Source organism: Elaeis guineensis, chromosome 2 (genome assembly GCF_000442705.2).
Source record: "Elaeis guineensis isolate ETL-2024a chromosome 2, EG11, whole genome shotgun sequence".
Classification (NCBI taxonomy): domain Eukaryota; kingdom Viridiplantae; phylum Streptophyta; class Magnoliopsida; order Arecales; family Arecaceae; genus Elaeis; species Elaeis guineensis.
Window position 1 is genome coordinate 127,238,020 of NC_025994.2, and position 27,629 is coordinate 127,265,648.

The following is a 27,629-nucleotide window of genomic DNA, read 5'->3' on the forward strand; positions in this document are numbered from 1 at the left end:
CCATCATCTGGGTTTGGAGCAGTTGGTACTCATCGACGTATGCAGCTAACTCATCAGCTCGCTGCTCAATCCACTATCGATCCTTAGTAGCCTACCTCTGTATCTCCGTCAGTCGAGCATCGCAGGCAGTATGGATGTCAGCCTTGGACGAGTGTGAGAATGAAGGGAGCACTGATCCCATGTCCTAGACCTCTAACATAACAGGATCTCGTACCAAATATCTGATTACAAATCTCGTCATCTGTAGGTGCGATCGAACTCTCAGAAGTAGGCTGGGATCTAATGCCTATCATACAATCTTGAAAATTAAAATTATAGTTATTTTAATTTTATACTGAAAATCAAACTACGAATGAAAAAAAATAATTAAAAAAATTTATAAAAAGCTCCTGGCTCCTCATCGTCTACTCTCCTGACCGTTGCTGGTGGATCCACTGGTAGATATCAATTCTATTAGAAAGCTCGTCACTCTCTACATCTCTCTGCGATTTGAGAACAATTAATTAAAAAAATTTTAAATAGTTAGAGTTAAAATATGTTAATTAAAAATTACTTACCATCTACTCCATATGACGAGCGAACGACCTCGAACCCCTACAATGTGATACGATCTGTCTTACCCGATTCGCAGTGTTCTGGACACATCATCTCTGTACAGTTAGTAGTCAAATTAGTTGGTAATAAACTGAATTTAAGAATAAATGATTCAATCATTAAACTATAAAAAAAAATTTGGATGTGTAATTTGATATGCTGGATCCTCATAATGCCGGCATACAAGAGTCCATTCATCCATAGTGATGCTGTCATACAGCTGCTGTCGCGCTGCCTCCACCCCATAGTCCTACATCACATGGTACCGGTGCTGATGAATGTGGTGGCAATACTTCTTGAAACGTAAGTATCAATGAGCAGCTGCTCGCCGCACGCGATCTTCGCCGCACGCGATCCTCCTCAAAATCAATAATATCAAATACACCATGCCAATAACAAATATTAGAAGAATATCATACTAATTAAATATTCATAATATAATTTATTTTATTTGTAACTAGATGTAGAAAATCTTTCTCTGAATCCGTATAACGTGACACCAATCGAAAAATATCATAGAGGCATAACTGCAGCATATGATGCCCAGCTCGGTCTGCCACGGCTCGCACCATCCTCTGATGGGCATGGTATAGTCGGATGGTATCTTAATATGGAGATGCTGTCCAGGATGCTCGTATCTCCAATATTTTAGAGTGAGATTCTTCAATGGACCTCGCCCTCATCTCACCACCAGTGGAGATTGATCTGAAATAATAATAAATAAATCATTAGTATGATAGCTTTTCAAATAAAAAAATTAAATTTTATTATATAAAAAGTATAATAATATCACTCAAATCCACCTCACTGAGACCTACCAGTGCAGGATCCTCTGATGACTCTGCTGGTGCGACAGCGGAAATGGATGAAGGCACCTCAGTCTCAGAGATAGGCTACGAAGACGAACATCTCTGTCTCCTGATGCCATACCTACAATTTTTGACATATAAATGAATATAATATTGAATAATAATAGTAAAAAATAAATTACATTCTAATGAATAGAATTATATCGCATACCATTATTGCAAGAGAAGATTCAACAAAGAATATAGATCTACTCATCAATATTCGTATCTTCCTCGATATGTAGGTCCTCCTCCGAATCATAATAATCGACTAATGTATCATCTTCTATCTCATCATCATTTATGAATTGATCGTCATCCTCTGACTCATCAAGATTAAATATAAAATCAGCTTCAACTTCGTTGGACAGCAGATCAGCCCTATTCAAAGGAGCTATTACAAGTTCTTCATCAACAAGAAGCTCAGCTAATATTTGTTCTTTCTTTTAAAAAGTTTCTTGTTTATGTAAATCTGAATTTTTATCTATCTCTAGTCAGGTTGGTATGTCATATATGCCTCTAGGTGTTATTCTTTATATGACATGTCAATTATCTCGATACTTTAAATCTTTTAAATATATTACTTATTTTGCTTGAGTTGCTAATATATACGGCTCATTTTGGTACTATGTTCGTATAAAGTTTACACTGATAAAGTATGGATCGATATAAATATCGATCTTTTTATTGCTAATATCTCACCATTCATATTGAAACAAGAATATAGAATTATTGGATCCATACTTCAGTTCTATAATATCTATCAGTACACCATAATATTCAATCTCTTCTTCTCCTTCATATCTTATCATAGCAATCCCACTATTCTGAATCCATCGTTGCATCTCAAACTCTCTTGTGTGAAATCTCATTCCTCTAATGATACAGGATGCGTAATGATTAACCCTTCGATTGGAGCCACATGTTAAATCGTACAACTCATCGGTCACACCTTCTTTTTTATTGAAATACTTATTCATCTACACCATAACATAAAAAATTATGTTGGTTCAAATAATTATTTTTATAATTATTAAAAATAATATATTACTAGTGCAACTTACAAAGTCTCCAAATCATTTTATAAATTTTTTTCTATGTCGATCATCAGCATCCATATTATTCTCTCTGGATAGTATACTCTTGTGTTCACTGCAACAAGTCATAATTTTTAATTTTATATCGATATAAAAAAATTACTTAGAATATTAAACAGTATGTTAACATGGTACTTACTCAATGAAATCTTTAATTTCTTCATAATTATTTAGAATGTAGAAGTATGCCTTGAATAGCTCATTCACATCCATAAATTCATATCTCCTTCCACCAATGGATCAAATCATTTGTTTAAATATGGACAGTATCGGTTCATTGTCACCCCATTCACGGTCTGTATTACGATTTATACAATTGAATCTTATTTCAATATTGTTAAGATACATCGAGCAGAACGTAACACACTCTGTAGCTACGTATACTTCCGCTATAAATTCTTCAGACCGTGCTTTATTACACACATACATTTTTAGGATACACAAGAATCTACAAATAAAAATAAATTTTTATTTTAAAAATATATTTACATCTTATAACTGATATGATAAAGTGCATATAATTTTTTTACCTTTCAATATGATACATCCATCGATAATGTACCAGTCTGACCAAAAGAGCTTCCTTTAGAAGATGAATAGTCAGGTGCACCATAACATTAAAAAATGATGACAAAATTTTTTTTTCTAATTTACAAAGAATGAATACGATATCCTTCTCAAACTTCTCAAGTAAGTTAATCTTTAATTTTTGACAACACAGTTCTCGGAAGAACACTCTCAACTCAATCAATATAGTTTGAACATCACCATCCAAATAGCCATGCATGACCACAGGAAGCAAGCGTTGCATCATCACATGAAAGTCATGACTTTTCATACCAGAGATATTGCCATCGTTATTGCCAACACATCACGATACATTTGAAGCGCAAGCATCAGAAAATTTTATGATTTTGAACCATCCACAGAAACTCTTCTTTTTCTCATCAAACAGTGAATAATATGCAAGTAGCATAAAAAGTCTGTCACCTCGATAAACTAAATGTAACTTCGATTGGATTTTTATTTTCTGCAAATTAAGATAAATTTTTATACTATCTTTTACTTTTTTTGGGTTGTTCAATACTATACCGATGATATTATCATAAATATTCTTCTCAATGTGTATTACATCCAGATTATGACGAAGTAGTAGCTGCTTCCAATACGAAAGTTCAAAAAAAAATACTTCACTTCATCTAATTCAGCTCAGCTTCAGTATGCTTCCGTTTGTGAGTACCCGATGTTTTTTCAAATTGAATGTTTCCAATGACTTCAAGTTGTTCTAAAACTTCTGTTCCATTTAACTCCTTAGGTGGCAAATGTCAGTCGGACTTACCATCAAAATATTGGTTGTAATGGGTCCTCCAAGAGTGATTACCTGATAGAAACTATCGATGATCCATGAAGCATATTTTCTGTCCAAGCTTTAAATGTAAGGAGGATGTATCCTTGTTGCATATTGGACATGCCAGATATCCTTTAGTACTCCATCCAAATAAGTTTTTATATGCAGAAAAATTATTTATGATCCATAAAATCGAAGTATGTAACTTAAAATTTTTTTGACTCATAGAATCATATGTCTGTACTCTATTTTCTCATAGCTCCTTCAGATCATCGATTAACGATTGTAGATATACATCAATTTCATTATCTAATGCTTTCAGACCTGGAATCAACAGTGACATAAAAATAAATGGTTCTTTCATGCACTTCCAAGATGACACATTATATACAACTAGCATCACAGGCTATATGCTGTAGGAAGTATTCAAATTACCAAAGAGATTAAATCCATCTGTCGCTAAACCAAGCCGGATATTGCACAAGTCACTCGCAAAGTGCAGATGCTTTGCATCGAAGTCTTTCCACACTACAGAGTCAGCTGGATGGCTAAGTATGTTCTCCTCTAGAATCCGCTGCTCATGATACCATTTCATTTCTTTAGCTATCTTTATGGACATATACAATCTTTGAAGTCTTGGAATCAATGAAAAATATCTCAAAATCTTAAGGTGCCTTATTTCTTTTTCTGTTATCGATTTTGTACCTAAGCTCACCGCATTCCGGACATTCAGTTGCCTATTTGTTATCCTTATAAAATAATATATAGTCATTTTTGCAGGCATGTATAGGAATATAGCCAAGTATCAATTCCCGCATATATATTTTAACTTCAGAATATAATTTCGGAAGTCTCTCTTCATCAGGAAGAGCTGCTTCAATCAATACCAAATTTTGAAGAAATGACTTCTGACTAGCTCCATTGGTTCATGGTTTAATATGAAGTAATTTTATCAAAAACTCTAACTTGAAAAACTTTACATAATTTGGATAGAGTGGCTCTCGTGCATTCCTTACAAGCTTTACAAACTGTTCAAAAGTCTCTTCTACTTCAAGTCGGATATTGTGTTCATGATCAGAATTGCCTTCAGATGCACTAGTACTCGTGCGTACATTTGAACAAATATCCTGATGTAAATCATCCAAAAATTCTCCTATACCACTATATTCGATAGGTTCAGCAGCATCACTATCATCTTCAGTATCGTCATCGTCACGCACAACTTCATTCAGATCACCCTTCCCATGTCATATCCAGCGAGTATACTTCTTGACCATATCATAACGTAGTAAATGCTTCTCAACAACTGTTATGTGACGATATACCATATTGATATATCTCTTACATAGATACTTTTTTCGACTAGCACTGTTAGCCTTATACTGCGCAAACTCAATAAAATTCCGAACATCTTTTCGATATTCAGGCAAAAAAAATCTCTCTGACATTCATCCAAGTTTTGTTAATATCCATCTAACAGCAAACACGAAAATCATTAACAACAAAGAAATTTTCGGTGGTATTCATCCAAATCGGATTCCTACCTGAATTTCGGACCGAATCCCGACCTGAATATCGGATCAAATCCTGATCTGGATCCAGACATGGATCATTTTATACAAAACAGCATGCATTAAAGAATACAGACTGAACAGTAATACAAAAAATCTTCTTCCATCAATTTAATTAAGCAAAAATGCATGATCCTATCCATTTCAAATCATTACTAACAGGTGTAGCCTTATCTCTTTCAAAAAAATAATAATCTTATTATTATTATTAATCGATATTTTATTTTATTATTATAAAAATTTCGACAGCATCTCTTCATGGTTCTCCAAGTATATGATGTGAATATAGTGTCTACGCACTCTATTCACGATATACCTGGAGAATAGTGGACAAATAACTGCTGACTACTATATAATAAAATAAATATCAACTATTAACAACAATAAGATTATTATTTTTTTAAAAAATTCGAATTCAGGACATCCAAGAGTCGATCTCGATCAAAATCAACTCTTGAACAGAAATCTATGGCTCAATGCAATTTAACTACTATCTCTGAACATACATTCAAAGGTAGATTTTTAATTTATCAAAAAAAAAAAATAACTCTGCATTGAAATTTTTTCATCAAAAATTTTAATAGAGTTTTTTTTAAAAATAAAAATATTTTTTATATTTAATTATAATAAATAAAATTATATAAAATTGCACACAAAATAATTAAATTGTAATAAGCAAAAGCAATGTACATTGTGCTAGTAAAATAATAAAAAATTTATAAATTTTAGCAATAACATTAAAAAATTTATGCAATAAATATAAAATAAACTATAAGTAGTTGAGCATGTAAAATAATACTAACGTAAAATAATAACATGAAAGTCAATCCCGCGTCGAATATCCTCAGCTCTTTCTCTCTCATCTTCCAAATTCACCAAAAGCAGCACCATGGAGGTAGTCTCGCAAATAGGGCTGGAAGTGGGTCGGGCCACTAGGAGGCCCATCGGATCGGCTCGAGGTCCATCGGGTCGGACTTCGAACTCGACCGCAAACCATTCAAGCCAGGCTCTAGCCAAAAAAATAGGGCCCATTTGGCTATCGGACTGGGCTCAGGCAGACATTTGGCCCGACCAAAAGCCGACCGATTGGGTTCGGATCGATTAACCCCCTTCTCCCCCGACCCAATTCGCATTTTAACTTTTATATATATAATAAATAATCTTTTATTTTTTAAAAAAAATATTTTTTACCTAAAATTTTTTTTTTCTAAATTTTTTTTCTCCTAAATATTTTTTCCCTAACAATTATTTTTTTCTAAATATATTTTATCCTAAATATTTTTTTCTAAAAATTATTTTTTTCCTAAATATCATCCCCCACGGCCTGACCCACCCCCTGCGGCACCGTCGGCGTCACCCACCCCCCACTGCCCGCACTCGACCCTCGCGGCCCTCGCTGTTGCAGCACCGGCGCCATTACCTACCCCACGCCGTCTAGACTCGAACCCCGCTCCCGCGATGCCGCCGCTGTCACCGACCCCGCACCACCTGGACTCGACCCTCACGACCCCCGCTCCTGCAGTGCCGCCACCGTCACCCACCCCGCACCGCTCGGACTCAACCCCCATGACCTCCGCTCCCGCGACACCGCCGCCATCACCCACCCCTCGCGACACCGCTGCCATCACCCACCCCCCACAGCACCGCCGCCCTCTCCAACCCCCTACGATCCATATCCCAACTCGGATCCTAATCAGATCTCGATCTGGATTCCAACCCGGATCGAGATCTCGATCTAGATTCTGACCTTGATCCAATTCGAATTGTGATCTGGATCCTGGATCGGACAGTTCATATGCATTAAAAATTCACTGAAGGATTCAGCTAATCCTAATTAAAACATTAAATCATAATCATAATATTTTATATACATTAAATTATAAAAAAATATGCATTAAATTATAACAAGCAAAAAAAATATGCATCAAATTATAACAAAAAAATATTTTATTATTAATCAAATAATAAAATATTTTATTAATATTTTATTATTTTATTATTTTATTCTTTTTTTCCTCCCTCTCTGCCTCGACCGACCTTCCTCCCTCTCTGCCCTGACCGACCTTCCTCCACACCGGTTGACCCACACCCACTCCCCTCCAGCATGCCATCCATGGCCTCGCCCACCCGTTGTGCCACCCCCTCCACCTTCCGACCCCCCGACCCCCGTATCGCCCCGGCCGCCCACCCCCACCCCACAAAACCCCCTCCTCTGAGATGCCGCCGTCCCCCCAACCCTCAGCTCCTATGCCCGCACCCATCATCGTCGGACGGACCCCTGTGACCCACCCCCCCTCACTTTTCCCTGCCCCAACGAACCCCACGGCTCCTCTCCACCCCCATCAGTGTCGCTTCTTCGCATCCCATGGCCCCCCCTTCCCCACGATCGGACCCCCTCCCTGGCCCCTCCCCCCTCCCTCCCACCAGACGTCGCTCGTCGGTGGCCCGATCAACCAAAAAAAAAAAGACTGGTGGATCGTACATGAGAGGGAAGAAGAGTCGTCCATGACGTATGGCCGATGGAAGCAACGACGAAGTCGATCGGTGGAAGCTCAGAGAGGGAGGGGGGAGAGCTCGGAGAGGAAGAGCTTGGAGAGAGAGGAGGGAGAGCTCGAAGAGAGAGGATTTTGCACGAAAGAAAGTGACGTCGACTTGACATGTAATAATTGAATAACTATTAACAACGAAAATTTTCATTTCTAATATGCTTATTCACGATGAAAAAATAATTTTCGTCGTCAATAAGGCCCGTTAAAAACTCCCCACTAAAAATTTTTTTTTCTAAAAAAATTTCATCCAAAAAATTCATGAAATAAATTATTGGTGATGAAAATAAAAATATGCATCGCTAATAAGATTATTAGCGACAGAAATACATTCTCCGTCGCTAATAAATACCGTCCAAAAAAAATTTCTCTCTAATAATTTTTTCTTCAAAAAAATAAAAAAATTATTTTTGAAATAGTTTTGCCAATAAAAATTTTTTCAATGCTGATAAAAATTTTTTCCCATTATCAAATTTTTTTTCACAAAAATTGATGAAAATAATATTTTTAAAACATGGTTGCCGATGAAAAATAAATTTACATCACAAATAATTTTTTTTAAAAAAATTTAAAAAAAATTAAAGACTATTTACGACAAAAATTCTATTTATGTTGCTAATAATTAAAAAAAAATTTCTCAAATCTTTTCAGTTTAAAAAAATCTTTTCAATAACAATTTTATAAAAAAATTAATTTTATATTTTTTTACCAAAAAAAATTTCCATCCAAAAATTTTAACAAAAAGAAATGACATTAAAAAATATTCAAGATGAAAAATAAAATTAATTTTCTTTAATTTAAAAAATTTTTGGTCTAAAAAATTTTTTCAAAATAATTTCATTAAAAAATTAATTTTTTATTAATCAAAAAAAAATTATATAAATAGTTTTTATGATTTTTCTCTTAAAATTTTTTTTTTAAAAAAAATAACATAAAAAATATATTTACGATGAAAAATTTAATTTACGTCGCTAATAATTGTTATAAGAATAGCTCTTCAGTTTCTACAATGGAATGGACACTATGGAAGATCGATAGCTTTGAGATCTTCGATCTTCAAAGAGCTCGTCTTCTTCCTGGAGTCCTCGTTTCGAAAGTTGAAGTATGAGAATATCGCAGCAATTCTGAGATTGAGCTTGAGAAATTTAAGAGAAATTGTGTGTGCATCAAAGAATAATTAACCAGAATCAAAGCAGATCTACGGGTAGTGCAAATTGTGTTATAAAGTACAAGCTCATATTTATGCTTTGCATTACTAGAAAGATGAGTGTTCGTATTGTTTGTCTTCTCATGATTAGAACTCCTACAGAGATATATTTGAGCATCGATCAATGTGGAAAGTACAGTATCTTTTGAGATCGTGAAAGTCATGCTAGAATGCACTATTTAACTATATGATTTCTGCATGAAAGGAGTCTCCTTTCATGCAGCTTAAGGTAGATATTCCATCAGAAAGATTTATTGATATTACTAATAACAGTGATAGCGATGAACAAATAAATTTTACATCGCAAATAAACGAATAGCTCATTTCATTCAAAAGGATCTATTTATTCTACTCCATGAATATCATCCACTTTTATATGATTTTTTCAAACAAAAAATTCGATTTAAATTATAACTCACATTTGCTTCTTTATCATGTAAAAAGATAAAAGATATATACAGCTGCTACAAAAAATAGATGCAATTGCTTTACGTAAAATCAAAATTTTAAATTTAATTTTTTTTAATTTTTATTTTTTTAAATATTAATGATGAAATTATTTTCATCGTAAATAATCAAGTATTTACGATATAAATATTTTCATCGTAAACACTTAATTATTTACGATAAAAATTTTCATCACAAATAATAAGCAACTTTTAATTTTTTTAATTTTTTAATTTTTTAAAATATTTACGATAAAACTATTTTTATCATAAATAATTAGGTATTGATGACGAAAATTTTTTTCATCAAAATACTTGATTATTTATGATGAAAAATTTTCATCATAAATAATAAATAATTTTTAATTTTTTAAAATTTTTAATTTTTTTAAATATTAATGATGAAAATAATTTTCATCATAAATAATTAAGTATTTATGATGAAATTTAATTATTTATGATAAAAAAAATTAACGTAAATAATCAATAATTTTTAAATTTTTTAATTTTGTTCAAATATTGATGATGATAATATTTGCGTTACAAATAAACTTATTGACGATAAAAATTTTTCATCATAAATACTTAAAATATTTACTATAAAAATAATTTCATTATTAATATTTAAAAAATTAAAATTAAAATAAATAACATATTATTTATGATGAAAATATTCATCGCAAATAATTTGTATTTAAGACGAAATTTTTTTTTTCTCGCTGATATGTGATTATTTGCGACGAAAATTTTTTTTCATCATAAATATTAAATTATTTATAATAAATATTTTTTATTATAAATAATATTATTTATGATAAAAATATTTTTATCATAAATAATTTTATCATAAAAAAATTATTTTTTTATAATATAAATTGATCCGATGGCTCTTTAACCAACGGACAGCATCATCCTGCCGTTTCAAAAGATAAAAATGCCCTCTTCCTCTTTGAATCTTTTCGAATGTCTTTTTAGCTGTACCTTCAATTCTGACCATTCCTTCAAACCTTCTACCTTTGTCCTCCATCCTTTGACGATTATCCAACAATCACCAAAGATTTGACCCTCTGTTTGATAATGGCTATCCTCCATTCTTGCATACCATCAAAGCAGTCATTCCTAGAAATGTGATCTATTGTTAAAATCAAATTTTTATTTTCTTTTATTTACTTTTTTCTTTTTCTTAAAGGAAGCACCAGGTCCTGAATTTCTAAGAAAAGCCCCAACCAAAATTGAACAAAAACTAGAAAGATTTTGAAAGTCATTCTTGAAAAGGACTCATAAATATATCTGAAATCTAAATACCCAAAATTCAATCTTTCATGGTATAATCAAAAGGAAACCCAAGATTTAGTTTTCCACACAATTGCATCCTAAGCGTTCTTCCATCACTAGAAGCATCAAAAAGAAGGGGAGAAAAGCCATCAAAGAGGAGAACAATTGTAGGTGAGAAGTTAGACAAATTCCAATAAACAACTAAATCTTCAATCCATCAAGCAAAAATTTTATGATAGAGAAATTTTTTGTGCACCGTAAGCGGTGTGGAACTACACGCACTACCCACAGTGATTGGCTCACGTACGAAACTGAAAGAAAAAAAATAATTTTTCATGCATCGCACCTCAGCTCCGCATGTGAGCCAATCATCATAGGCCGTGCACGCATTTTGCACCACCCACGGTGCACAAAAAATTTCTCTTCTATGGTAATATGAATGAAACCATCCATAAATCCTCTTGGTACGTCAAAAGAAAGCCCCAAACCCAAATTCCAAAATTCCACAATACCCACAAATAGGGAATCTGAAAGGTCCATTTTTCCATGTGAATCCTCCTCAAATTGTTAGCTTGCTCCCCTTTCAATCAACAAAATGCCTTAAAAAAGAAGAGAAGCACAAGAAAAATAGGTCTTACATAGAGAATCAACGTATGTTTAAAAGCGATTAGGTGCCGGAGACCCAATACTGTTCGGATATAGACTCACAAAGAAGGAAATCAATATTTCATCAAGAAAAGCTATTACAACAAAGTAGAGATGGGTCTTGCATGATGGTGCAGGGGGAGCAAGCTCGCCCCACAAACATGGATGCTGGCTTCCACGTGCTCCATCTTTTTGGAGGGAAATGGAGAGAGGTTTTTTCCTCTTTGGATTAACAAGCAAAATCTAATCTTTTTGGTCCGGGCAAGATGGATTTAGGATCGAGTGATCTAATCGAGATTTTCTTTTAGAATTTAATATGGAAAAACGGATTGAAATTTGAGAGGAAAAAGAGAGAATGAAGAGGAAAATGGAGAGGAGATCTCCTAATACAAGGATACTTTTGTCTTATGATATGCTATCATATGGTGGTTGCATGTCATCACTCTATTAATAGAGGTGAAAGATATGATCATTTTGGAATGGTTTGGAAACTTGAAAGATCAATTTGAAATTTTTTAAAGTCGAGGTGATGTCTCTAGAATATGAGTTGAGTTGAGGAGATATACTTATAATTTTTCTAACAAAATAACTAAAATAATAGTATGAAAGATAATCCTATCATAACTGATCCACATCATCGCAACTCTACTGTTAGAAAATTAGTTAAATAGTTTTGAATTTAAATTTAATTAAATCAATAACTTTTTGTTTCTGTAATAACTTATTTATATAATTTATTTTTCAAACTTTTCCCATGTATCTCTGTATATATGATAGAAATCATCAATGAAATAGGATGAAGCACTTTTCAAGAAACTTCAGTTAAATTTTTATATGGTATCAGAGCTTCTAACTCGAAAGAAAATGTCAAACTCAGGCTCTGCGGATTAGTTATGATAGGATTATTTTAAATAAATAGAAAAACAAATCTACCCTCCACGCTTCTTCTTCCTAGTCCTTCCCATCCTCCTCTTCTCTTAGATGCCAGCACCTCCGAGGTTGTTGGTGGTCGGTGCTCCGGCCAAGGCTCGAGCAAGTGCCCCACATCTAAAAACTCGTCCGTCTATCCTCTTTCTCAGCCCCCCACCACCCGAACAATGTCCCCTCTACCACGCTCACAGATGCTACCACCAGGGCTATCTCCATAAGAAAGACAACAAAGGAGTTGAGGACGACTTGAGGACCACGATCTCATTGTCACCCTTTTCCACTGCAAACCACTGCGAGCAAAGCATTGACAGCTATTTAAAGAAGAAAAAAATAGTGTTTTGAAGGCAGGAGAGCCAAAGGATGATGTGGAAGAAGAAGCAAAGGAGTATTCTATAGGAATGGATAAAGTCTTTCATGTGAAAGTCTATCCTGATGGTCTTTTATGACGCTCGATCATGCACCACAGCCACTTTAAGACGCATACGTGAGCATGATCATAACTATTTGCATGCAATCACTCGTCAATTCAACGGTTGTGCACACAAGAAATGGTCAACAGATCTGATCTAGTTTTGACGAAGCTCAAGGTATCGCTTGATCTCTCCATCATCTTCCTTGCTAGCGATAGTCCCAGCAGGAATGCCTCCATGAACCATGGGGAAGGTGCAAGCATCCAAGAAAGACGGAGGGAGATTATTGGAGGATGGGGAAACGTGACATAAAGAGCCCACTCTATATGATCCATTATGGCGCTTGCCCCATATGATTTCCGTTCCTAGCCAATAACCCCAGCTTTCATGAAGGCTAAGGCTCATCTTACCACAGTAAAGAATAGTTGACGTTTGCCACAAATTCAGCATTGCATTAATATTTGAAGTGACAGAATGAAGCTACCATCATACATTTCTCATAATGTTCACGGGATGTCATATTACCCAGGGTTGGCAATCCAAGCATAATCTATGATGCTCGACTTTGACCAAGCTTTGGCTGCAATGTCAATATGAAATACTATTCTTTCTTGCACTCGTATGGCAGCCATAACACTTAGAGCTTTGCTCAAGTATTTCTTTATAATATTTTTTATAAAAAATATTATAAATATTACATATTATTATTTTATATAATTTATTATTTTTTTTAAAAAAATTCTTTCCTTTCTTTCCCATGGCTCCTCTATTGATCCGCCTTCCTTTGCTTCTCCACATCCACCACCTTTCCAATGCCACTATGGCTGCTCCAAGCAGTCCTTTGCCTGTGGCTCCTCCCACCGGCACCCTGCCCATGCTCCTCCATCTCCCTCGACTGGCGACTTCTCCGCAACCCTTGCATACCCGCAGCTCGTCCGCCCGCAATCCCCTCCCCTCCACCCTCAGCGCCCATCAGTCCTCCACCCTTGGTCCACACCCCCCCATCTGGTGACCCTATGCGCGCGCCCGCATTCCCCCCCCACCTCCCCCCAGCTCGTCTACCCTCCGTGTCCTCCGCCCACGGTCAACCCCTCAAGCACCCGCGGCTTCTCTGCACCATCCCCTCCCCGCCCCCAAAAAAAAGCCATCCACCTACGATCACCAACACCCACCCTGGCCGCCTGCAGCTTCTCCACGCAACACAACATCCTCCCCATGGGTCATCCGCCCCCCGCCCACTTGTGATCACAATCGTCTGCCCTCGATCCACGCAGTCCCTCGCCACCTACGATCCCCGCCAACCCCAAGCAGTGCCCGCAGCTCCACCCTCTGTCCACACCCCTACCACCCACGGCTCCTCCACCTTCACGGACTTTTTTGGAAAAAGAATTAATTTAATTACAAAATCTATCATTAATTCAGTGTTGGAATGCCCCTAATCTTTGAAATATTTATCGCACCACCCGTGCACATGAGCACCTTAATCTGTTGAAATTCGAATGGTCCATGTTTAATCCAACGACCTAAAATCTACAAGCAATAAAAAAATTAAAATATCCTTTAAAGCACCATAGCAAAATCCTGACATATAATAGCCACTGTTACTCTTCTTATTAACTAATGAAGATTATTTTATTCTAGAGCACAACCTTCATAACTACAAGAAGATAGGCTCTGGCTATTGAAAGGATGAGACTGAAGCCGATCATTCCATGCCTGATTAGCCAAGAGCAGGGGGTGTTTCTCAGTGACTGTTGCATCATTGATAACATACTGCTTGTCCAGGAGTTTATGCATGACCTGCAGTGGGCTCCTATTCGTCAGAGCTTGATGACGATCGAGCTAGACATGGAGCACGCGTACGACCGAATGAGTTGGAGGTCTGTGTGATAGACGCTTCACGAGTTTGGCTTCCATGACAGATGGACTGATTAGGTTATGGACTATGTGGAAGGCCCGAGCTTTGCCATCCTGATCAATGGCTCTCCGACAGAGTTCTTTCACTTGATCAACGGCCTTCGGCAAAGGTGTCCCCTCTCCCCTTACCTATTTATTTTATGTGCTGATGTCCTATCTTGTGTTCTTTGAGTGGCAGTCCAGGGGGTGAGTTGGAGCTCTACAAGTCTACCCCTAGGATGCAGCCTTTGTCACATCTTCTATATGTAGATGACTGCTTGCTCATCGATCAGGCCTTACTATGCAATGTGAGATGCTTCACATCTACGATGGAGGCCTACTGCTGAACGTCCGGACAGTGCATGAATCTGTAGAAGCCTACTATCATCTTCAACCCAAAGACGAAAATCTAGATGAAGCACATGACTCGAGACAGGCTGGGGATTCTCGAGTAGATCGAGACTCTGACTTATCTTGGTGTCCCCATCACGGGTCGGAGACTACGGAGGACTGATTGCAGGCTCATGGAGCAGAGGATTCAGAAGTGCCTCAATGGCTGGTAAGCCTACTCTCTTTCTATGATGGGGAGGGCTACACTCGTGAGGTCAGTTCTGAGCTCCATTCCGATCTACCTACTTGTGAATACTGTTGTGCCTTGCGCTTGTCTTAAGAGTCTGGAACAGTAGTTTCGAAACTTCTTGTGGGGCTTCATGCAAGGTGGTCACGGACTGCACCTGCTCTCCTGGAAAGTTGTCTGCCAGCCAGTGCGCGATGGGGGCCTGGGGATCCAATCTTTGCTACTCAGGAGGGAGGTGATGTTTGCCAGGCATGCTGTGAGATTCCTCACCCAGTCCGACTATCTGTGGAGCAGGATGATGAGAGCTCGCTATAGCACTTGGAGTCAAGGATCCGATAGTCGAGAAGACCATAGTTGCTCTTTCATCTGGAGGGAGATTTATACTCATAGCCCTACAGTGGAAGCCCAGCTTAGGTGGTTGATTAGCGATGGAACCTCGATTGATGTGAGTTAGGATGCGTGGATTTCCAACCTACCTCTTTCCTATTGACCGACATTCGTCAATATGGAGGTGGGCGATGACTGGTGCATTCGCGACTTGTTCACTGAGGACAGCAAAGGCTGGAGGACCCAAGACATCATCTAACTGTTTGGAGGCCATCTTGCCGACAGAATCCTTGCTACCTCCATCCCTATCCACCGAAGTCAGGATTTGAGGATGTGGGGCCAATCTTGCTGTGCCAGGATCCCTACCAGGGAGCTTGCTACAATGTACAGACTAGTGTTGGAGAAGAGGATCGAGATAGTCTAGATTTGGAGAGCTGTTGTCCACCTCGGGGTTAGACTCTTCCTTTGGAAGGTCGCCTGGGACCGTCTTCCGACTCGATCCCTCCTCAGAGACAAGGGCATGAAGCTGTCGACCATCTGCCCGAGCTGCGGAATGGAGGATGAGACGACGAAGCATGCCCTTCTTCGCTGTCCTAGGGCATGCTTGATCCGATGGATGGCAAATGGCCCACACTGAGGCGTATCTTCTAGCTCTTGGCTCTCTTCCTTGCTGTGATCCCCCATGGCTCGACTGGGAGGCTGGCATACATCGTCTACCAGATCTAGCTATCGAGGAACAGTCTAATCTTCGATGCCGAGGTCGTTCCCGCACATCGGATGCTGGAAAGAGCCTATTATCTGACGGAGGAGTACTACCGCTTGAATGCTACCGGACAATCCCTTGATGATCCGAGTTTCTGGGGCTCTCTTACTGCTCCTGCAACGATCCGTAAGGTGCTTTTCATCTCCTGGGAGCCCCCACCCTCGGGCTTCATCGAGATCAACTTTGATGATAACGTCAAAGGGGATAGAGGTGGTGCAGACTGTGATCTGAGCCCCTAAAGGCAGGTTGCTGGCAACTGGAAGGTCCCCTCCATTTGAGCCATCAATTCCTGGCACGGAGCTTTGGGCCGTCTGGATAAGCGTTACCTGCGCACGATTAAGGATGCGTGCGGAGAGGATCATTGTGGAGGGTAACTCTGCTACTGTCATTGTCTGAATCCAGGGTGTTGTAGAGCAGTCCATAGTTCATCTATTGATTCACGATATTCGGGAGTCTCTTTGACAATTCTCTGCGATAACTGTTCGACACATCTTTCGGGAGGCAAACAGTGCTGTAGATTGAGTTGCATCCTTTGTTGCCAAACATTATGAGTCTTGTAAATGCACCCAAATCAACTATCAGTATGATCTCCGAATTTTTGATGAATTTTAATAAGTTAAAAAATCATTAAATTTGTGAACATGCTCTGAGAGGAAATAATAATCGATTTGTAACAAAAGCGTAATGAACATAAACACATTTTCACCTGACAATTTCTTCTGCAGAGCATCTGCTATCATCAACCGGATAGAGTTTGATGGATGCATCAGTGCTTCCAAAACATCCCACAACTCAATAACAAACTGCACTACCACAAGGAGAAGAGCATTTCAGCCGTGGCAAAGCAACCCCACGAAAATTTCTGCAAGGGTCAAAAGGTATCATGGGAAAAAAAAGATTGCATTTAAATAATAAAAATAACTTTTTTCAATTGTTATCTATCACATATGACACATTGGCAATATGGCACACATATACCATGTGGTCCTAGATTCAAGATAACAAGTAAAAATGTTTACGTAATGTCAGCATGGGCAGAAAGGAAGCCACTTCAACATACTGGAAGCATAGAAAACAATGCATGTGATAGTCACATTATGGTTTTAACTGCTTGGCCATCTGTACACTGGTCTTACAATAACCCAATTTGCTACTCCTGTCTATTAGGTAAGGTCTGTGCAATCAGTGCAATATCTGCACTCATCGTCAAAGTCCAGCTTGATCTGGCATCTTGCACACTTTTTTGTTACCCTTGGACTTCCTGCTTATTAAAAAGGAAAAAATGAGGTACTAATGTCAAAAGAAAGGATTATATTGGCACTCTAATGATCTGAACTAAGAGGTCCCCTTCTCCCCTACCATATTCAAGGTGACGTACTACACATTTTTTTGCCATATATCTAACAAAAAAATGTCAAACTAGGCATGGCACTTATATTTAACACACTTATATAAAACGTAATGGTGTGCTTGAAAAGGTTTGATAACTTCTATTAAGGTGTGTGCACCAAAAAATAACAGCTGTTCTCTAAACCATGATCTCCCCTTTCGGTTCTTTAAAGCAAGTCTGTTTATTTCTAGTCCTAAGAAAAATGCTAAAGCAGAATCATGTATGTCGTAGGAAAAAAGAACTTGATATAATGTCTGAAATTGTGTAAAGGGAACACATGGAGAAAACAAAGTCAGGAGGGTTCATGCAAATAAAAGAAAGAATGGCTCATTGATGTCTCAAACTTTTCATCATGACAAGCAAACTGATTGGACGGTGATGTGCAAATTAGGGCTGAAACATTGGATTCAGATCAGATATCAGTAATCCATATTCACATCCTTTTAATATGACAAACACGAACATAGGCACAGATATTGATTAGATGCTAAAATTCGTATCCCTATATTTGCTTTAAACATAAATGGATAAAATCGGATATTGACAATATAGATATAAATGCAGATTAGATCGGAAAGTTAAAATTTATAAACTGCCAAACTTAATATATCACCATATGGAAGGTAAATTAAGTAAAAGACATTAACATGTTGTCACTTTCTTTTTCCTTTAAAGTTCATGAGAGCTGTACAAGACTAAATAAGATTGCAAATGAAACCAAATATTCAGATATAGATCGAATAATTATCTATCTATATCTGTATCCATTTTACTTAGACAGATATGGGTAATGATACAGATAATAGTTGGATATTCAAATTTGTATCCATTTCAAGATGGATTCTAATACAGAAAAAGATCCAGGTGGATATTATCCGGTCCACTTTCACCCTAGCATAGATGTAATGAATCCTCATAATACAAGATTAAAGGCAAAAGAAAAAGCAATCTTTAACGTCAAATCATAAAAAAAAAAAAAAGATATTTTGGTCCAAATTTTGGATTAAAAATGCTTTAGAATGAAAATTCACGTCTTACTGCGATGAGTAAAGAGTGAAGTGCTGACTAATTAAGCAATCTGTTATACATGACTGTGATCTTTGATAGAAAAAATGTCATCAAAGGATGTCATCACAGAGCAAATTTTTTAGAAAATACTTTTTGATGAGCAAAACATTTAAAAGATGGAAACCATGTGACAAGAAGATCAATCATATTGTTGAGAACAAATGAATGCCTCTGGTTTCTTTGCTTGATCATAAACACCAGCATCCTGTTACAACAATAACGGCATGCCATGTCATAGAAGGCCAAATATGTTAATCTACTTAACTTCAATATTAATCCATATGTGCATTAACAATATTACCAAGTTAGCATGGCTATCCTGTTTTCACATGGAACTTGAACATATATTTACAAATAAGTCTCGACGAACCTGGTTTGCAACAATGAAAATGGATTCGAAAAGGAAGCATAGCAGGTAACCAGACTCTTCATGAAGAACATTGCAGATCAGCTATGACATAAGCTGCACCACACATCCTCCAACTCATTCGCTTTCACATGATTCAGTCCAATGGCAGCCTACAATTTGAGGAAGCATCATCCATTAGACAACATCAAATGTAACATTAAGTCCACTATCATGATCGCGATGCTGATGATGACATGATAAACTGCATCCAAAGCATCTCTAGATGGATGCAGAAAATGACCCGTCAATGTCTTGCCTAGCTAGGCTTTCCTTCTATGATGCACTCGGGAAGAGTCTCTGTCTTGAAAGCAATGCTAAATGCAAGTCATGACAACAAAAATTTATTTAGCACTTCCTCCATGACTTGAGAGAGCAAGAAAAAAGATCTCTTTATCCTTTTTCCCTTTCTTTTTTTTGTGGGGTGGGAGATGTTGGTGATCTGAGGTTTGTGTGTGTGTGTGTTTATTTTTTCTTGTAACAGGAATATATTTTAAACTTTTTACATGGAGAACATGGGCATGAAGGATTATTTACATGGTCAAACATACTAGAAAACCATGTGTTTTTTGAATGTAAAGTGCCTTCATCATTTCAAATTATTTCCAAAACCCCACAATAAATCAGACTTGCATGCTTAGACCAAAACTAAACCAGTCTGATAATTTTTAATAATCCAAATTGAAAAGAAAAAAGCCATTTGGTTCTCATCTTAAAAGCTGGAGTTCATGGATTCAAATTAAAAGTTCAAACACAAGGGTAATAGAGTCACAGTGGTTATTTTGCATGAATCTGAAAAATACATGGAAAAGCATGCATCCTTCAAATTCTTAGAATAAACAAGAAACAGAATCAAATAAGAATTAAGCAAGAATTGTGCTCCCAATACACCCTTTCTCCTATTTTTTTTTAACATCTTGAGCGGTTAATAGCAAGAGCAACCCATGAACGAATGAACATCTCGAACAAAATACCAAGCTTCAGGCATAATTTTGACGTTTAATTGATGAGATGATTGATTAAAAACCTGGATGTCATAGACTCACACAACAGAAGATGCCACAGAATTTTTAAAAAAAAAAATCATTAAAGTAATCTACTTGATTTCCACCATAATTTGACCAATACGTTACCAGACCGAGCAAGTGCGGGGTAATGTCACCAGGAAAGGAAGACCAAGAGAAGTGAATCATAAAGGCTTATCATCAGAAACTGACCGCAGGATCACAACTTAAAGTGAGAAATACCAATATCAAAACAAGAGAACCAGAGAAATCATCAGCAAGAAACGAACAAGCAAAGGGAACTGCAAACAAGAAAAATTCTTGATTCACATCAACATCGTATTGTTCGTGTTACGGTGGTTACGGCGAATGCCTCGGATTAGCGCTATATCACAACATGTCAAGCTCTCAGGTCATCAATATGATTGCTGACTGCCGTATGAGCTGAAGAGTCTATTTTCATGCTGAGTTGAGGCGTCCCAAAGATCTAACCTGTTTATGAGCTGTTCGGCCGACTTATCTCTTCGACGTGCATGACAGCTGTCTATCCCGAATAGATAAGATTTGACGTAACCATCTCCCTTGATCTCATGGTAGCGATTAAAGGCTGAATTATCTCGCCCAGTTTGGCATGTCCAACGGTCCGATAATCTTAGGATCATACAATCTCACAGCTAACAACTCAGCTGTCTGATATTCTTCTATATAAACAACCAGAGTCCCGAGAGCCTAAGTAAATTCAATCGAATCTCTCTCAGAGAACCCGTTGTGGCTTCTTTATTCTCTGCTTTTCTGACTTGAGCATTGGAGGATCCTCGTCGGAGTCACAATCTTCGATTTGGGACTTGTTTTGCAGGTGACTCCAACACCAATATCTCTGCTCGAGATTTTCAAGTGTCCGTCTTCCAACCCTGATCGATTTAAGTGGCAACAGATACAGAAAGGGCCTACATTCGCATTCATGGCTCCAAAATGGACATCTTCTCGACTTTCCAATGCCGCCGTCTCCCGACAGACGGCCAGCCAAGCTGACAATCAAGTTTAGCCGCTAGCACCAAATCTCTCCGTCGGTTCAACCGATCGTCCCTCCACCAGTTCAACCAGCCCTACTGACGTTAGTCACGGCCGATCAATTCGGTCAACTCTTCCAACAAGTTCAATATCTGACGACTGTAATTCAAGCGGTCCAGACCTTTCTCGCATCCTTTCAAGCGGCACCACAGCCTCCTCAGACTGTCCCTGCACCCCCTACGACGCAGTTTCCTCAAGGGTGCCGTTTGTGCCTTTCGAAGCGGCGCCCCCACAGAATCCTGTTTTATCTACGGCTCTACAGCCAGCATCTCAACCAGAGCCACAGACGCCTCCTCGAAGTCCAGAGAGGAGATTAACTCATCAAAGTCGCCTTAGGGCCCAGTAGCCGGTCAGACAGCGATTTTTAAGTCCACAGTTGGGCCATGACTCAACCCCCGGACGTCGATCTCCTCTACGCTCTAAGGTTGGTACTGTCTATGAAGTTGACTTTGAAAGATGGTTCCAGGAGCTCGACCAGCAGTTGGGCCAAAAAATTGAAAAGGCTCTCAACAATAATGACTCCTCGACGCTCTTCTAAGGGTATAACAGCCAACCATCCTTTATCCCGAGGATTGTGTAGGAACCACTCTCTCTGTACTTCAAACTACCTCTGTTGGAGGTCTACGATGGGACCACCGATCCCGTCAATCATGTGAAAACCTTCAAGGCAGTCATGCTCCTTCAGGAAGCATCGGATGTGATCCTCTGTCGAGCGTTCCCTCCAACTCTTAAGGAGGCTGCTCGGTAGTGGTACTCGAGTTTGAGACCGATGTCTATCCATTCCTTTGAAGATTTATGCTGATCTTTCATCGATCATTTCATTAGCAGCCAACAACAGCAGAAGCGGTCCGACTACCTCCGTACCATCAATCAAAAGGAGGATGAGTCAATCCGCTCTTTTACAAACAAATTCAACTTGGCGACCTTGAAGATCTAAAATCTGGATCAGTCAATCGTGATGGCCGCAATAATGAGCAATCTCCTAAAGAACGATTTGAAAAAGTCATTAGTTAAGACTTATCTTCAGGATCTCCTGGATATACTTGCCCGTGTGGAGAAGTACGTCCGTATGGAAGAGGCCTTTATCGATGATACTCATGCCGGTTCAACCACGATAGAACCCAGTAAGGAGTGCCAGCCAAGGCAAGAGGAGAAAAGATGTCAGCATTTTCAATCCCCACCCCTGAGATGGAATAATGGGGGTCGCAATCGTCAATCCTGAAGTCCTCCAAGAAGAGTTCGGAAACCATCACCTCCTCGACTGTACAATCGCTACATGCCCCTAAATGTTCCTCAAAAATAGGTGTTGTTATAAGTGGGGCCTGAGTTACCTAAGCCTTAGCTGATGAGAACGAGGTCGGAATGCTGTCGGGATCCGAATAGATACTGCTTTTACCATCATGACCACGATCATGATATCGAAGACTGCCACCAGCTTCGCAACTTGATCGAGAGGCTTGTCAGGCAGGGGTGGCTAAATCATTTTGTTCGAAGAGCGATCTCTCAATGTCGAGCTTCGAGAGTTTAGCAATCGCCCCCCTGCCTCAGCAGCATCTTCCTCAACCTCAGCCGCAGTAAGCACCAGTGCGGAAGGAACGACAGCAGTTCGGAAGGCAAATGGCGGAAGAAGAGCAACCCATCCGAAAAGAAATCCACATGATTACTGGGGGGTTGTCTGAAATATGAGCCGAATGGTGAAAAGCGGCTCACATCTAGATGAAGTAACCAAATGCCGACTAATTAATCTTTTACAGAAAAATGTGGGTCTTGTCACCTGATAGTCAACTTTGATTTGGTGATCTGATGCTGCGGCGAGCTAAAGTCTCACAGCTTACCGAACAGACACTAGAAGGAAGGCTATTGCCCAATCGAGAGGATGAAGTGGCACGCTCAGAAATTTATAAGCTAAAACAGCTCGATGGGACTCCAATTTTCAGACCGTGAAACTCGGTGAACCTCAACATATATTATCTACAATATAACTACTTTTCATGAAAATAAAATTTATAAGACCATCAATTATAATGGGCACCCGAGTTCTCCAAGAGTTGCTTCCTCCTACTCAAGACTCTGAATTATAACTATGGTCAACTAATGTGAGGGCTAACTTACCAGACCCTCGAAAAGACCTCGATGACTCCGAGGTGGGGCTAACTTACCAGACCCCTGCAAAGTCCGAGTCGCACGAGAAATGGAGAGAGATCCTTAGGAAATCTCCGAGGTGGGGCTAACTTACCAGACCCTTGCAAAGTCCGAGTCGCACGAGAAATGGAGAGAGATCCTTAGGAAATCTCCGAGGTGGGGCTAACTTACCAGACCCTTGCAAAGTCCGAGTCGCACGAGAAATGGAGAGAGATCCTTAAAAAATCTCCACAGGGCTAGCTTACCAGACCCTCAAGAAGACCTCGACGACTCTGAGGTGGAGCTAACTTACCAGACCCCTGCAGAGTCCAAGTCACACGAAAAGTGAAGGGAGATCCTTAGGGAACCTTCGGAAGGCTAACTTATCAGACTCTCGAGAAGACCTCGACAACTCCGAGGTGGGGCTAACTTACCAGACTCCTGCAGAGCCCGAGTCACGTGAGAAGCAGAGGGAGATTCTTAGGAAACCTCCAGAGGGCTAACTTACTAGACCCTCAAGAAGACCTCAATGACTCCGAGGTGGGACTAACTTACCAGACCTCTATAGAGCTCGAGTCGTACGAGAAGCAGAGGGAGATCCTTAGAGAACCTCAGGAGGGCTAACTTACCAGATCCTTGAGAAAACCTCGATGACTTCAAAATGTGGCTAACATATCAGACCCCTACAGAGCTTGAGTCATGCGAGAAGCGGAGGAAGACTCTTAGAAAATCTCCAGAGGGCTAACTTACCAAACCTTCGAGAAGACCTTGATGACTCTGAGGTGGGGCTAACTTACCAGACCCCTGTAGAGATTGAGTCGTGTGAAAAGTAGAGAAAGATCCTTAAAAAATTTCTGAACGGCTAACTTACTAGATCCTCGAAAAAATCTCGACAATTTTGAGGTGGGGCTAACTTACCAGACCCCTGCAGAGCCCGAATCATATGAGAAGCGAAGGGAGACCCTTAGGAAATCTTCGGAGAGCTAACTTATTAGACTCTTAAAAAGATCTCGATGACTCCGAGGTGGGGCTAACTTATCAGACCCCTGCAAAGCTCAACTCGTGCGAGAAGCGGAGGGAGATCCTTAGGAAACCTCTGGAGGGCTAACTTGCCAGACCCTCAAAAAGACATCTACGACTCTGGGACGGGGCTAACTTATTAGACTCCTACAGAGTCTGAGTCACACAAGAAGTGGAAGGAGATCCTTAGAAAATCTTCGAAGAGATAACTAATCAGACTATTAGAATACCGCCGAGAGTGCAAGATGCCGTAGGCACAAGCTCGCCGCTGGTACACACTACCTCTCACGCGAAGACGAGAAGTGCTAAATAATGTAGGCACAAGATCGCCACAAGCACACAATACCACTCGTGAGGAATAATTAATCAGACCCTCGAAACATCACTAAAGAGCCCTAGATGCTATAGGCATAAGCCTGCTGATCTGAGGGTCTTGCATAAGCAGTGGATGTAAGAAACTGTCCAACAAGAGTCGCCATCTCTAGAGATCTTTCAGTCTCCATTATCGCAATCGGATCTTTCTCCAGATTATCGATCGCCTCTTCCATCCGTACTTTCTCAATCGGATCTTTTTTAGAGCATCCCTCGACGCTCATCTTCGGTGCCATCTCTGTCGGTGCCCCATCGATCGAAACTTTCTCCGAAGAATCTTGTGTTACGGCTTCCAAAGGCAGGGCCGTGGGTTCAATAGTAGGAGCACCACATTCTTCTTCTCTGACCACGAATCCCATTTCAGTAACTGGAATCATGATCTATCTCCTACAAGTCAAAATTTGCTCAAGTCTTGTCACGCACTGTGAATTCATCTTGCTTCAAAAAATCACGACGGACAATCAGCACAAAAAGATCTATGGCTACCTGTGCTTCCAGAGCATAAATTTAAAGAAAAAAAAATGAAAAGCCACCGCAAATGATTAAAACCTCGAAGAGACCATCATCTAAGTGGTTCCATCAGTTATGCCCATTCGCGTTAGTCGTATTAGACTGACGTCACCCGTCTTAAATGCAACAAAAGCAGGTGTGAAGGCAGAAGCGCATGGCATTGGATCTGAGGTACTTTTTGGAGTACTCCTTTCGTCTGATCCTCAAGAGTAGGAGATAGTGTTATGGTGGTTCCCGCAAGCGCCTCAGATTAGCACTATCACAATACGTCAAGCTCTCAGATCATGAATACGACCACTGATTGCTGTATAAGCTGAGGAGTCCATCTCTATGCTGAGCTGAGGCATTCCCAAAGTCTAACCTGTGTATAAGCTGCTCAACCAACTTATTTCTTCGACATGCACAACAGCTGTCTATTCCGAATAGATAAGATTTAACGTAACCATCTCTTCTGATCTCGTGGGAGCGATTAAGGACTGAATTATCTCGTCCAGTTTGACATATCCAACGGTCCGGCAATCTCAGGATTGTGCAATCTCATAGCTAACAACTCATCTGTCTAACATTCTTATATACAAACAACTAGAGTCCTGAGGATCCAGGTAAGTTCAATCGAATCTCTCTCAGAAAACCCGTTGCTGCTTCTTTATTTTCTGCTTTTTTGACTTAAATGTCAGAGGATCCTTACCGGAGCCACAACCTTCGGTTTGGAATTTATTTTGCAGCTGACTCCAGCACCAGTATCTCCGATCAAGGTTTTCAGGTGTCCGTCTTCTAACCTCGATCGATTTAAGCAGCAACAACTCAAATTTGAGACAATAACCAGGCATCTACCAACCTAGTAACAACTTCCTCCACTGGAGTGCAAGATCGCCAGCAAACTTGATGCAAAAAGAAACCAAAGACATGAACCCTAAATTCTCAGGGCTAGCTTCAAGACCGCACCCGATATAAAAGACACTAAGATTAGAACAAGATGCCCAAAAATAAAAGAATATGAAAAAGGAATCGCGAACAGCACTAGTCACAGGTTTAGGCCATAACCGAACAAATTTGAGCCAAGAATCGGGGTGTATGATTGCGGGGAAAAAGCATAAAGAGATCGAAATCATAAAACCTAAATCACAAATCTGACTACAAGATCGCATTCTATTCTCTTCAAAAAAAAGGAAAAAAAACAACCAAAATATCGCATTCAAGATAGGAGACTCCAGGATGAAATTACGGAAGAAGATGATTTGGCTTCCAAAAAAGAAGTAGAACAAATTAGGGTTGTGGACGTTACCATGAGAGGAGAGATCGGCTGAGATCAACGGAGAGAGGTGGGAGATGAAAAGAAGACATAGAGAGGGAAGGAAAACCATCATCCATTTCCCTCGACACTTCTATCCCATGAGTGAGGGGACGAGGGCTTTCATTGGCACGCAGGTGGATCCTGAAACTTTCTGGTGTTTGTCTTCCACACATAAAATCAAAATGTTGTGGTTACGAGGCTCTGTTACGCCCTAACTATTTGTTGGATCAGGTCCAAAGGACCACGCCAAATACCACGATGGATAACACGCCATGTTACCCGGTGTATCCCACCGATTCCCAATTGTGCATTATCCACCGTGCATATGCTCCGCGATTTGTTCTGATCCACTTAGACCTGGTCCTAGTAATTTCGTCTATTAACGCGCCAAGGTTGTTGCTACTCCAAATCGCCGAATCATCTGCAGCACTCGTGGATTTTTTTTTTTTGGGTAATAAAGGATCATATTATATTACAGTAAGTTGCAAGTTAAGACGGCGTTGTGATACATCCAAAAGATAAAGAAAAAAAAAATTAAACAGAACATGAAGGGAACGTATGTACATCCAAAGATAACGTGGAATCACAAGGAAGGGTAAGATTCTGTAATCCAACGGACATCCACTGCAAATGTTGAGATTTCTTTAACCCTCCAAATCCTGAAGCTTGAATTGACCTACTAATAACTTTGCAAAGAGAAAAATCAGACGTAGTTGCATAAAATAAGAATTGAAATTACCTTAACAGCATATGGAATTCAGATGTTGAAGCCAGCTAGGAGTAGGATGTAATTTCAGGTAATAAGAAATGAAACAACATTAACAACATGTGGAGTTTTGTTGATGGGTCCAGTTGGGAGCAGTAGATAGTCACTCTGAATAGAAAGATGATGT

At 39.1% G+C, this 27,629-nt stretch overlaps 1 long non-coding RNA gene across 5 annotated transcripts; it reads right to left on the reverse strand.

Moving 5' to 3' along the window:
• Window positions 1-185: 185 nt before the first annotated feature.
• LOC105042891 (uncharacterized) lies at window positions 186-26,855 on the reverse strand. 5 transcript variants are annotated; one of them, XR_012138319.1, is made up of 7 exons: window positions 26,728-26,855; window positions 19,309-19,457; window positions 17,187-17,342; window positions 1,413-1,524; window positions 779-1,299; window positions 558-650; window positions 186-482 (listed from the first exon to the last, which is right to left on the reverse strand). It is a non-coding gene; the product is annotated as an uncharacterized lncRNA (long non-coding RNA). The 5 variants fall into 5 exon arrangements; XR_012138320.1 differs by adding an exon at window positions 19,063-19,143 and having other exon boundaries at window positions 558-1,299; XR_012138318.1 differs by having other exon boundaries at window positions 558-1,299.
• Between the last annotated feature and the right edge of the window lie 774 nt (window positions 26,856-27,629).